We start from the raw sequence: 13,395 nt of genomic DNA, 5'->3' as shown, positions 1-13,395 counted from the left end.
CGACGGTGAAGAGACAAATGTGACTTCCAGTAGGGCCACACGTTACATGATTGAGGCAATGAAAGATGTTTTACACATTTCTGATAGTACAAGTACCTCTAAAAAGGGTATTATGTTTGGTGAGAAAAAACTACCCGTAGTTTTTCCTGCATCTGATGAATTAAATGAAGTGTGTGATGAAGCGTGGGTTTCCCCCGATAAAAAACTGATAATTCCTAAAAAGTTATTGGCATCATACCCTTTCCCGCCAGAGGATAGGGCACGTTGGGAAACACCCCCTAGGGTGGATAAAGCGCTCACACGCTTGTCAAAACAAGTGGCACTACAGTCTCCTGATACGGCCGCCCTTAAGGAACCTGCTGACAGAAAGCAGGAGAATATCCTAAAATGTATATACACACATACTGGTGTTATACTGCGACCAGCAATCGCCTCAGCCTGGATGTGCAGTGCTGGGGTGGCTTGGTCGGATTCCCTGACTGACAATATTGATACCCTGGATAGGGATAGTATATTACTGACTATAGAGCATTTAAAAGATGCATTTTTATATATGCGTGATGCACAGAGGGATATTTGCCGACTGGCATCAAGAGTAAGTGCGCTGTCCATTTCTGCCAGAAGGGGGTTATGGACGCGGCAGTGGTCAGGTGATGCGGATTCCAAAAGGCATATGGAAGTATTACCTTATAAAGGGGAGGAGTTATTTGGGGTAGGTCTATCAGACCTGGTGGCCACGGCGACTGCTGGGAAATCCACATTTTTACCCCAGGTAGCCTCTCAACATAAGAAGACGCCGTATTATCAGGCGCAGTCCTTTCGGCCCCATAAGGGTAAGAGGGCAAAAGGCTCCTCTTTTCTGCCCCGTGGCAGAGGAAGAGGAAAAAGGCTGCAGCAGACAGCCAGTTCCCAGGAACAGAAGCCCTCTCCCGCTTCTGCCAAGTCCTCAGCATGACGCTGGGGCTTTACAAGCGGACTCGGGTACGGTAGGGGCCCGTCTCAAGAATTTCAGCGCGCAGTGGGCTCACTCACAAGTGAACCCCTGGATCCTTCAGGTGGTATCTCAGGGGTACAAATTGGAATTCGAGACGTCTCCCCCTCGCTGTTTCCTAAAGTCTGCTTTACCGACGTCTCCCTCCGACAGGGAGGCGGTATTGGAAGCCATTCACAAGCTGTATTCCCAGCGGGTGATAATCAAGGTACCCCTCCTGCAACAGGGAAAGGGGTATTATTCCACACTGTTTGTGGTACCGAAGCCGGACGGCTCGTGAGACCTATTTTAAATCTAAAATCTTTGAACACTTACATACAGAGGTTCAAATTCAAGATGGAGTCACTCATAGCAGTGATCGCGAACCTGGAAGAAGGGGATTATATGGTGTCTCTGGACATCAAGGATGCTTACCTCCATGTCCCAATTTACCCTTCTCATCAAGGGTACCTCAGGTTTGTGGTACAGAACTGCCACTATCAGTTTCAGACGCTGCCGTTTGGATTGTCCACGGCGCCCCGGGTCTTTACCAAAGTAATGGCCGAAATGATGATACTCCTTCGAAAGAAAGGAGTTTTGATTATCCCTTACTTGGACGATCTCCTGATAAGGGCAAGATCCAGGGAACAGTTGGTAGTCGGAGTAGCACTATCTCAAGTAGTGCTGTGGCAACACGGTTGGATTCTCAATATCCCAAAATCGCAGCTGATCCCGACGACACAGTTCGGCAGATTCCACGCAAGAACATTCCAGTGGGACCTGCTGGACAAATGGTCCGGATCGCATCTTCAGATGCATCAGCGGATAACCCTGTCTCCAAGGACAAGGGTGTCTCTCCTGTGGTGGTTGCAGAGTGCTCATCTTCTCGAGGGCCGCAGATTCGGCATTCAGGACTGGGTCCTGGTGACCACAGATGCCAGCCTGCGAGGCTGGGGAGCAGTCACACAGGGAAGAAATTTCCAGGGCTTGTGGTCAAGCCTGGAGACATCACTTCACATAAATATTCTGGAGTTGAGAGCCATTTACAATGCTCCAAGCCAAGCAAGACCTCTGCTTCAAGGTCTGCCGATACTGATCCAGTCGGACAACATCACGGCAGTCGCCCACGTAAACAGACAGGGCGGCACAAGAAGCAGGAGGGCAATGGCAGAAGTTGCAAGGATTCTTCGCTGGGCGGAAAATCATGTGATAACACTGTCAGCAGTGTTCATTCCGGGAGTGGACAACTGGGAAGCAGACTTCCTCAGCAGGCACGACCTCCACCCGGGAGAGTGGGGTCTTCACCCAGAAGTCTTCCACATGATTGTAAACCGTTGGGAAAAACCAAAGGTGGACATGATGGCGTCCCGCCTCAACAAAAAACTGGACAGGTATTGCGCCAGGTCAAGGGACCCTCAGGCAATAGCTGTGGACGCTCTGGTAACACCGTGGGTGTACCAGTCAGTGTATGTGTTCCCTCCTCTGCCTCTCATACCCAAGGTACTGAGAATTATAAGACGGAGAGGAGTGAGAACTATACTCGTGGCTCCGGATTAGCCAAGAAGGACTTGGTACCCGGAACTTCAAGAGATGCTCACAGAGGACCCATGGCCTCTACCTCTAAGAAGGGACCTGCTCCAGCAAGGACCCTGTCTGTTCCAAGACTTACCGCGGCTGCGTTTGACGGCATGGCGGTTGAACGCCGGATCCTGAAAGAGAAAGGCATTCCGGAGGAAGTCATCCCTACCCTGATCAAAGCCAGGAAGGATGTAACCATAAAGCATTATCACCGCATTTGGCGGAAATACGTTGCTTGGTGCGAGGCCAGGAAGGCCCCTACGGAGGAATTTCAACTGGGTCGATTCCTACATTTCCTGCAGACAGGAGTGTCTATGGGCCTCAAATTGGGATCCATAAAGGTTCAGATTTCGGCCCTGTCGATTTTCTTCCAGAAAGAACTGGCTTCAGTGCCTGAAGTTCAGACGTTTGTCAAGGGGGTGCTGCATATACAGCCTCCTTTTGTGCCTCCAGTGGCACCTTGGGATCTCAATGTCGTTTTGGGGTTCCTAAAATCACATTGGTTTGAACCGCTTAAATCTGTGGATTTAAAATATCTCACGTGGAAAGTGGTCATGTTGTTTGCCTTGGCTTCGGCCAGGCGCGTGTCAGAATTGGCGGCTTTATCCTGTAAAAGCCCTTACCTGATTTTTCATACGGACAGGGCAGAATTGAGGACTCGTCCTCAATTTCTCCCTAAGGTGGTTTCAGCGTTTCACCTGAACCAGCCTATTGTGGTACCTGCGGCTACTAGGGACTTGGAGGACTCCAAGTTACTGGACGTAGTCAGGGCCCTGAAAATATATGTTTCCAGGACGGCTGGAGTCAGAAAATCTGACTCGCTGTTTATTCTGTATGCACCCAACAAGCTGGGTGCTCCTGCTTCTAAGCAGACTATTGCTCGTTGGATTTGTAGTACAATTCAGCTTGCACATTCTGTGGCAGGCCTGCCACAGCCAAAATCTGTAAAAGCCCATTCCACACGGAAGGTGGGCTCTTCTTGGGCGGCTGCCCGAGGGGTCTCGGCTCTACAACTTTGCCGAGCAGCTACTTGGTCAGGGGCAAATACGTTTGCTAAATTCTACAAATTTGATACCCTGGCTGAGGAGGACCTGGAGTTCTCTCATTCGGTGCTGTAGAGTCATCCGCACTCTCCCGCCCGTTTGGGAGCTTTGGTATAATCCCCATGGTCCTTACGGAGTTCCCAGCATCCACTAGGACGTCAGAGAAAATAAGAATTTACTTACCGATAATTCTATTTCTCGTAGTCCGTAGTGGATGCTGGGCGCCCATCCCAAGTGCGGATTGTCTGCAATACTTGTACATAGTTATTGTTAACTAATTCGGGTTATTGTTATAGTGAGACATCTTTCCAGAGGCTCCTCTGTTATCATGCTGTTAACTGGGTTCATATCACAAGTTGTACGGTGTGATTGGTGTGGCTGGTATGAGTCTTACCCGGGATTCATGAATCCTTCCTTATTGTGTACGCTCGTCCGGCCACAGTATCTTAACTGAGGCTTGGAGGAGGGTCATAGGGGGAGGAGCCAGTGCACACCAGGTAGTCCTAAAGCTTTACTTTTGTGCCCAGTCTCCTGCGGAGCCGCTATTCCCCATGGTCCTTACGGAGTTCCCAGCATCCACTACGGACTACGAGAAATAGAATTATCGGTAAGTAAATTCTTATTTTAAGTCTAATATAACAAAGAAAATTTACAAAATAAAGGAAAGGATTACTTGCGAGTCAGAGGGAGTAATTTATATCTTACAATGCCCGTGTGGATACCAATACATTGGTCAGACAAAAATAAAATTACGAATAAGGATCTCAGAACATATATACAATATACAAAGAGGACTGGAAACACACAGCATCTCCAAACACTATAAAGATTGCCATGATAGAGATCCATCTACTCTGAAATGTATAGGTATACAAAAAGTGAGGGGAGGCGATATATGCCTGGAACTCAGAAAAAAAGAAACAAAATGGATATACTATATGCAGACCTTACAACCCGAAGGATTAAACGTAGAAATTAATATTAATGCCTTTTTGCTAGATAATTAAATTAAAGGATAAAATATATTTAAATTGACACCGTATTGTATTTACATCACATATCATATAAAATACAAATTAATTATGAACGCCATACCAAAATAAATAAGATAATGTAACACTTTTAATATGTTCCATATATGTTTTAATAGGCACATGGTTGCCGCTGTTTATTTATACTTCCTTTTTTAATAATTCCTGTTTTAATGATAAAATAATAAAGTTTTCTAAGTACATAAAGAAGCAAAGTTTTAACATTCAGAATCCTAGATGAAGGGCGTCCCAGCCCGAAATGCGTTGGATAGACTATTGTGATTGAGGAGGGAGACGTACAAGCTAACAGCCTGTTAGTGCTCTGTGAAGCCATCAGCAGCATCGGGGAAACCAAGCCGGAGTTGGAGCTGCAGGAACACGGGAGTCGCCGAGGCCGGCGCCGCAGCTGGTCAGGCTGAATAACATCAAAACTCCGAAGCCGCCAGCGTTCTCTGACACGTCTCACTGCATCAGGGAAACCAAGCCGCAGCTTGCACTGAAGGAGACAGAAGCCGCTGAAGCCGGCGCTCGCAGCCATCAGGCTGAATCAAATTGCTGAAGCTGAATTTGCAGGTAGGGATAGCAGGGAAAGGTATCTTGCTCCCATAAACCAAGGCTATACCGGATTATAGGAATCCCCGGGCTCATTAAAAAGAAAAAAACTCAATCCCTTTTAAACATCTTCAAAAAAGAGCTGTACACATTCATTAATCAATTTTATTCCACAGGTATGGGCGTTCTCACACATATTCAAGCGCTCCATTTTTTTAAAAATTTGTAACAAGTAATTTGTTTCTTAAGAAAAGGCTCCGTGATTGCTCTGGGTGGAAACCATAATGTAAAATTTCAACTTCTACAAGTTGTTTTTAGAGAGGAAACTGTTCGGGAGGTTATGTACTGTGCCAGTCATTCTGAGAGGATTCAATCTAACTCTGGAGATGTGTTCTCTAAGCATTACAATACTTTGCATTCTTGACACTGAGACCAGAGCTTAAATATGATTAAAATGATCCATTATTAATTTATTATACCCTTTAGCCTTTTATTTATCGGTATGATTAAGGGGCATATTTATTATAGAATGTGACAAGCCCCCCGAATATTTAGATTCCTTTTCACCAAACATCGCAGCAATAAGGATTATTTGTTTATTAAAATGTATTAATGAAAATCAGAGAGTTTGATAAACATGATCTTGTTAAGTCCGATAAAGGATTCTGGAGCACATGCGGTGGGGATCAAAATGTGAGAAGGGGAACTTTGTTCCCCTCCAAGCATAGCCAGATTTAAGGGGGGCACAGGGTACAGTGTACCCCAGGCCCCCTTAGTCAGGGGGCCCCCAGCCGGACATCACTAGCTTTACCTTTTATACAGTAACAGAACCAGGCAGCCAGAATGCAAGCAGTACAGTATGTAGTGTAGGCAGAGACACAGGGGTATCAGGTTTCATGAGCTACTGATAGAGCTTTCTGAACAGAGGAGAGATAGGAGGGTGGAGAGAGCTGTAACTGACACAGGGATCCCAGCTTCATCTCCCCCCGCCTGGGTGTCTGGGTCCTGTGTAACCTGTTATCTAATGAGGATCTAGAGAGAGACACACACACACACACACACACACACACACACACACACACACACAGAGTCCTACTGAGTCCTGTCCCAGTGTGTAAGTAGTACAGAGGCTGCTGCTATTCTTACATGTGACATGATAAATTAAAGATTTTATTTTTCTAAAATTTTTATTTTAAAAGTGCATTTTAAGGTTGTTTAAGTTGTCTCTGTTCCAGTACAAGAAAATGTTATAACATATAAAATGACTTTCAATTTGGTGGAGATATAAACATTCTTAAGCATTATTAAAATATTAGTTTAAATCTATTATACACCATTGGTTTTATTTTAATACACACAATACACCCCTCCACCAGGGCTCCCCTGCTTTAGGAACCTCCACGGCTTAATCCGGCCCTGCATCCAATACCTGTTGTGCTGATCTCTGCAAGTGCAGAGATTAGCTGCAGAAGGGGGGACTGATCATCATTCCCCACTGACACATGATCCGCTGCCCTCTGCACAGTAGCAGTTTTAGGTGTCGGCTAGCAGAGAAACTGCTCGGGATGACCCCTCTAGCGCCATGTGATTTGCATGCGCCTGCCCGCTGCCTGCACCATGCTGGCCACCACTGCCCGACCCCCTCTGGTCACATCTTGCTACAATGAGGTATGAACTGCCCGCAGCTGGAAGTAGGAGGGATGGTCAGGAGCCGGAGGACCTACTGCCGCAGCCGGACCCAGAAAGCTGGTGAGTTGTGAGGACACAGGCAGCGGGGCAGATCACACACACATATGCACTCTCTCTCTCTCTCTCTCTCTCTATAGAGGGGCTCTACCTGGTGTAACGTGTTTAAGGGGCTCTATCTGGCGCAATGTGCATAAGAGGTTCTACCTGGCATAATGTGTGTAAGGGGCTCTAGCTGCTATAACATGTATAAGGGGTTCTACATTACCTGGCACAATGTGTATAAGGTGCTAGACCTGGAATAACATGTATTTGGGGCTCTACCTGGCATAACTGGTGTAAGGGGCTCTACCTGGTGTAACATGTATAAGGGTTTCTACCTGGCGTAACTTGTATATAAGCGGCCCTACCTGGTGTGTATAAGGGGCTCTGCTCTACTATGGTGTAATGCATGTAAGGGGCGCTAACATGGCATAATGTGTGTAAGGGGTACTACTGTGTGGTGTAATGTGACTGATGGACACTACTGTGTGGTGTAAAGTAAATTGGTAGTATTCTGTGGCCATACCCCTTCCCCATGAAGACACACCCCTAGATTTTTTTATGCATGCATTCGGTGCGCACTGTCCCTGTTTTGAATGTGGGAGCACTGAAGAAAATGTTCTCCCTGGGCGCCACGAGGTCTAGAACCAACCCTGACTCTGCATGTGGGGAAGGGGTAGGTATATGTCCATGGGGTACGGGGGAGTAACCCCCAGGGAAGATCTAGTATCTGTTGAGGTGGAGAAGGGACAATATAAAGATATAATATGCTGAAGGGGAGAGATGGGGGTTAAATAATAAAAAAAAATATAATGAACACAGGGTAAGAGGAGGAGGAGGTGCAAAAAGCGGCTTTTTATAGGGGGGGTTAGTTTATAAAACATGGATTTTTTTTACTACTAAGAGTGTGTGTGGGGGTGTACTATTATTGGTATTTAAGACCACTGAGGGTGTTGAGGGGTCTATTGCCAATGGGGGTGGGAAGTTATTTTATAATGGGGGCCTATGGATACGGGCGGGATGAAGGGGAGGTGCAAACATATGTTAATTAAATAAAATATTTAAATATATTATAAAAAATAATCTTTAAACTTTGTTTAAATAATAATATAAACCTGACAATTTCTGAGCAGTTTAAAAAAAAAATGTCAGTTAAATGGTTAAACTATAAATACTTTGTGAGCGCCATCTTGGAAGACCCAGCGTTCTCTTTGATAGAAGAATACTTAGGGAAGGTAGATTCTGCTTTCCACCCCTGCTAAAAAGATACAATACAAGAAATGTTCAAGGGCCTGTAGCAAATTACTGCTACACTCCTAGGCGTGCGCAGCACATTTTATTAGGTGGTGCACCGTCGGAGGGGTGTGTCTAGTGACGTGTCAATGCTGCTGCCGACCGCCTGCCAGTATTGAATTTGTCTTCCTAAGAGGAACGCTGACGGCATGCTGATCCTCATCAGTGGCTGGCGTTGGCATAGCATAGAAGGAGAGAGGTGGGCATGTGGCGGGTGTGCGTGCGAGCAGCATGACGTAATCACATCACGCTGTTTTTGTACATGGAGGTGGAACCGGGAGTTTGAAAGCCGGTGGCAGTGGCACCCTTGATTAACCCAGGCGTCCGGTCAGTAATACAGTCCTGACATGGTGCAGCACAGAGGGGACAGTAATCAGCCTACTCGGCGATCGCTGCATCAGGCATCTGAGATCGGGGTGCCAGATATTAGGGGGTGCCTGTGCACACCAGGCACCCCCCCTGCGCATACCTATGGCTACACGGCAAACACTAGTGTTACAAAGAGCTATGACTCTGCAGAAGGCCACTCAGCTACTGCAAGCGATGATGAATCATCTAATACTGGCACAACAGAAGAAGGGGTTACAGTCCTCTTGTGCTTTCAGAAAATGACATCAGCAGATGATGTCAAGGTGTACATGATAGCAATTTAATGTGTTGAAAAGTGCAAATGAAAGAAGAAGCAGACTGACATTATACAGTATGTAATTTTTCTAAGGCAAGATCTGACAAGCTTATATGGATTTAGGTGAATCGGAGGTTCTTGACTATAGACACTTGAAGCTTGAGATTCCTATTTAGACTGGAGTCACAGTACAGCTTCAAATAAAACTCAACAATTCCATGACTGGCAGTTTGGGAAATAAAAGATCAGATAGCGTGGTCTAACTAAACTCCATAAGAAATGGTTCTGTGTGGAAACTAATGCATAAAGCATTTCTAGTGAAAGCTCACTTCACCCCAACTCCAGAAAAGTCCTTCAGAAATGGTTTGTGCAACGCAAGCGCAACGGAATATGCTGCGCTATATAAGAAACTGCTAATAAATAAACAAATAAATAAATAAATAAAAACCATCTAGATTTAATGCAATTTTGAAGAGATTTTTGTGCAAAACAGTTCACAAAACTACCAGTGTTCTTGACTAAGCTCATACCACATGCAAAAGAGATTGGAGACAGTCCATACACTCCAGCAGCTGAGAGAGCCTGGTGGACCGGTGTTCAGCATATGGAAATGTTGGTCACCTGTGAGCCACTGTCCAACATTACAGGAACCAGAGTAGTTTAGTCTATATTATTATAGTCCGATTTACCTTTGCTACTACACTGCAAGAAAGCGTCAGTTGTTCTCGGAGACTTTAACGATGGACAGGAGAGTAGTTCTGGCTTCACTCAATTCAGGAATTTAGCAATATAGAGGACCTGCCCTTATTAGTTTTATTTAGGAGAGTTGGTTGGTATTGAACTTGGTGAGGAAATACATAGTACAGGTATTGACATCTGTCAATCAGGATAAAGCTAGGGAGCTGGTTGGGGTTTTAAAGGCTTGCGTTCCCTGTGGTGGGGGGATCAGTGGTGGAGAAGATGGCCGATCTGTGTCAGATTAGTGACAGGGATCATACAGGGGAAATTGGATTTTTGTTTATCTTATTTTTACCATCCTGACAATAAAACAGAAGATTATTGTCTGTCCGACCTTGGCACCATTGATTGCACCAATTTAGTTAAAGCTGGTTACACACTTATACAACAGTCAGCCTATACAACAGTGATTCCGTTATCACGACATTTGGTGAACGGCCGATGATTGCATAGGTGTGCATGCAGTGCTCATCCAGGAGCATTAGCCGTTAAATGGCTTATAATACACCTGCAATGGTCAGGATTGGGAGCAGTGCCGTTTCTTGTGGTGAGCGAGTGATGCAGTCGCAAGGGGCACCCGCTGTGGCACTTCTGTGACTCCTTGCTTCCCCCTCCTCCCTCTTCCAGAGTAACCCACTCGGGGGGTGGAGTTTCGTGGAATGACGCAATTGCGTCGTGACATCACTATGCAACCACGTCATTCCGTGAAACTCCGCCCACCCCAAGCGGAGTACTTAGGAGGGGAAGCCGCTGCCAATCTACAAGGAGGGATAGGTGGCCGGTGCGAGGAGGGACTGGAGAGGTGGGTCGAAGAGCGGGAAGCGCCTCTGCAAAACATAAATATTAGTATCTCTCTCTCTCTCTCAGTGGGGACACTTGCTGCCATAATGTGTAAAATAAGGACACTTGCTTGCCGTAATGTGTAAAATGGGGACACTAGTCTGCCATAATGTGTAAAATGGGACACTTGCCTGCCATAATGTGTAAAATGGGGACACTTGCCTGCCATAATGTGTAAAATGGGGACTCTTGCCTGCCATAATGTGTAAAATGGGGACTCTTGCCTGCCATAATGTGTAAAATGGGGACACTTGCCTGCCATAATGTGTAAAATGGGGACACTTGCCTGCCGTAATGTGTAAAATGGGGACTTTTTCCTGCCGTAATGTGTAAAATGGGGACTTTTGCCTGCCGTAATGTGTAAAATGGGGACACTTGCCTGCCATAATGTGTAAAATGGGGACACTTGCCTGCCATAATGTGTAAAATGGGGACTTTTGCCTGCCATAATGTGTAAAATGGGGACACTTGCCTGCCATAATGTGTAAAATGGGGACACTTGCCTGCCATAATGTGTAAAATAAGGACACTTGCCTGCCATAATGTGTAAAATGGGGACTTTCGCCTGCCGTAATATGTAAAATGGGGACTCTTGCCTGCCGTAATGTGGTGGCCGTGATCTGTTGGTGCAGGGTCAAAAACTGGGGTGTAAGGTAGTCTTTTCAGATGAGGCCATGCCCATTTTAATGGGACCACGCCCATTTTAATGAGGCCACACTCCTTGTCGGGAGCGCACGCGCCTATGGTGAGCACAAGGTTTTTTCTTTTATATCTAGAGTGGGTGGGCGCATTTTTTTTTTATGTCAATGTGGAGGGGGGGCACATTTTTAAATCTCGCACTGGGAGCCAAATTGGCTAGAAACAGCCCTGATTGGGAAGTCGCATGTTATGTACTGCACAGACGACCACCAGATCCCCATAGAGGAGCCGCTTACCTCACTGCTGCTGCTGCCGCCTCACGGAGTCACGCTGGATACATACTGCTCGGCTGATCGCAAGCCAAAGATCAGGTATGTGTGTACAGAGCTATACTCCTCATTTACAACACTGTAGTTCTCTTTTCTTTTTCTACAGTATGTTTTTCCTTCAATGTTCTAGAAGATTTTAGTTATTAGTTGTTTTATACCATTTTTATAGAGTGCTACTGGTCTCTGGGGGTAATTCCAAGTTGATCGCAGCAGGAAATTTTTTAGCAGTTGGGCAAAAACATGTGCACTGCAGGGGGGGCAGATATAACATGTGCAGAGAGAGATAGATTTGGGTGTGGTGAGTTCAATCTGCAATCTAAATTGCAGTGTAAAAATAAAGCAGCCAGTATTTACCCTGCACAGAAACAAAACAACCGACCCAAATCTAACTCTCTCTGCAAATGTTATATCTGCCCCCCCCCTCCCTGCAGTGCACATGGTTTTGCCCAACTGCTAAAATATTTCCTGCTGCGATCAACTTGGAATTACCCCCTCTTTTGCTTCAAGCTGTCATGTCAAATATACTGTAACTCAGGTGGACGTCTCTGTGTATATATATATATAGTGGCAGGAGAGGTACTTTGCCACCTGTAAGCTACACACAGAGTCCTGGGGGTAGATGGGAAGTGTGGATGGACCGGGTTCCCATCCATTTGGCCCAGACCAGGTCCTTAGAATGTAAGCTCTCACGAGCAGGGCCCTCTTCACTCCTGTGCTTATCCTTTTCTTACTTTAATAATCCTCAACTGCCCAAATCCCGCAGTTTTTTGGCCACCTTGGAACTTATCTCTATGTCGTTTACTAGTGTAGTTATGCTTAGTTACCTTGTACTTGTCCTATATTGTCTTCAACTGTAAGTCACTGTTTTCCTGTTTTGATTATGTGCATATGTACTCTGTAATTGGGCGCTGCGGAACCCTTGTGGCGCCATATAAATAAAGGATAATAATAATAATAAATAGGCTTCTTAGCCCAAGAAGCTGCTTCATCAGCCAGCACCTGGGTGCTGGGTTTAAAGCAGAGTCTCTCCCATGAGTCAAGGCTCCTGAAGACAATTAGTGTCCAGGTGATAGGCCTGCTAGGGACAGTGGGATCCGGGAGGGCTGGGCCACTAGTGTCAGGATGCCGGGACCTGGGGCAACGGTTCATCTTTCAGCAGGACAACGACCCTAAGCACACAGCCAGGATATCAAAGGAGTGGCTTCAGGACAACTCTGTGAATGTCCTTGAGCGGCCCAGCCAGATTGAATCCGATTGAACATCTCTGGAGAGATCTGAAAATGGCTGTGCACCGACGCTTCCCATCCAACCTGATGGAGCTTGAGAGATGCTGCAAAGAGGAATGGGCAAAACTGCCCAAAGATAGGTGTGCCAAGCTTGTGGCATCATATTCAAAAATACTTGAGGCTGTAATTGCTGCCAACGGTGCATCAACAAAGTATTGAGCAAAGGCTGTGAATAAATATGTACATGTGATTTCTTATTTTTTTATTTTTAATAAATTTGTAAAAATCTCAAAAAAACTTTTATGTTGTCATTGTGGGGTATTGTGTGTAGAATTTTGAGGGGGAAAATTATTTTTTCCATTTTGGAATAAGGCTGTAACATAACAAAATGTGGAAAAAGTGAAGCACTGTGAATACTTTCCGGAAGCACTGTATATAGTACCCAATGCAGTCATTTCTATTTGATATGTGGTAGCACAACTATTATGGTTTTGTGTGTCATGCATAATGACGCTTCCCATCCAACCTGATGGAGCTTGAGAGATGCTGCAAAGAGGAATGGGCAAAACTGCCCAAAGATAGGTGTGCCAAGCTTGTGGCATCATATTCAAAAATACTTGAGGCTGTAATTGCTGCCAACGGTGCATCAACAAAGTATTGAGCAAAGGCTGTGAATAAATATGTACATGTGATTTCTTATTTTTTTATTTTTAATAAATTTGTAAAAATCTCAAAAAAACTTTTATGTTGTCATTGTGGGGTATTGTGTGTAGAATTTTGAGGGGGAAAAATTATTTTTTCCA

This window comes from Pseudophryne corroboree, chromosome 4 (assembly GCF_028390025.1).
Source record: "Pseudophryne corroboree isolate aPseCor3 chromosome 4, aPseCor3.hap2, whole genome shotgun sequence".
NCBI lineage: Eukaryota > Metazoa > Chordata > Amphibia > Anura > Myobatrachidae > Pseudophryne > Pseudophryne corroboree.
Note: the sequence above shows the minus strand (reverse complement) of the source record.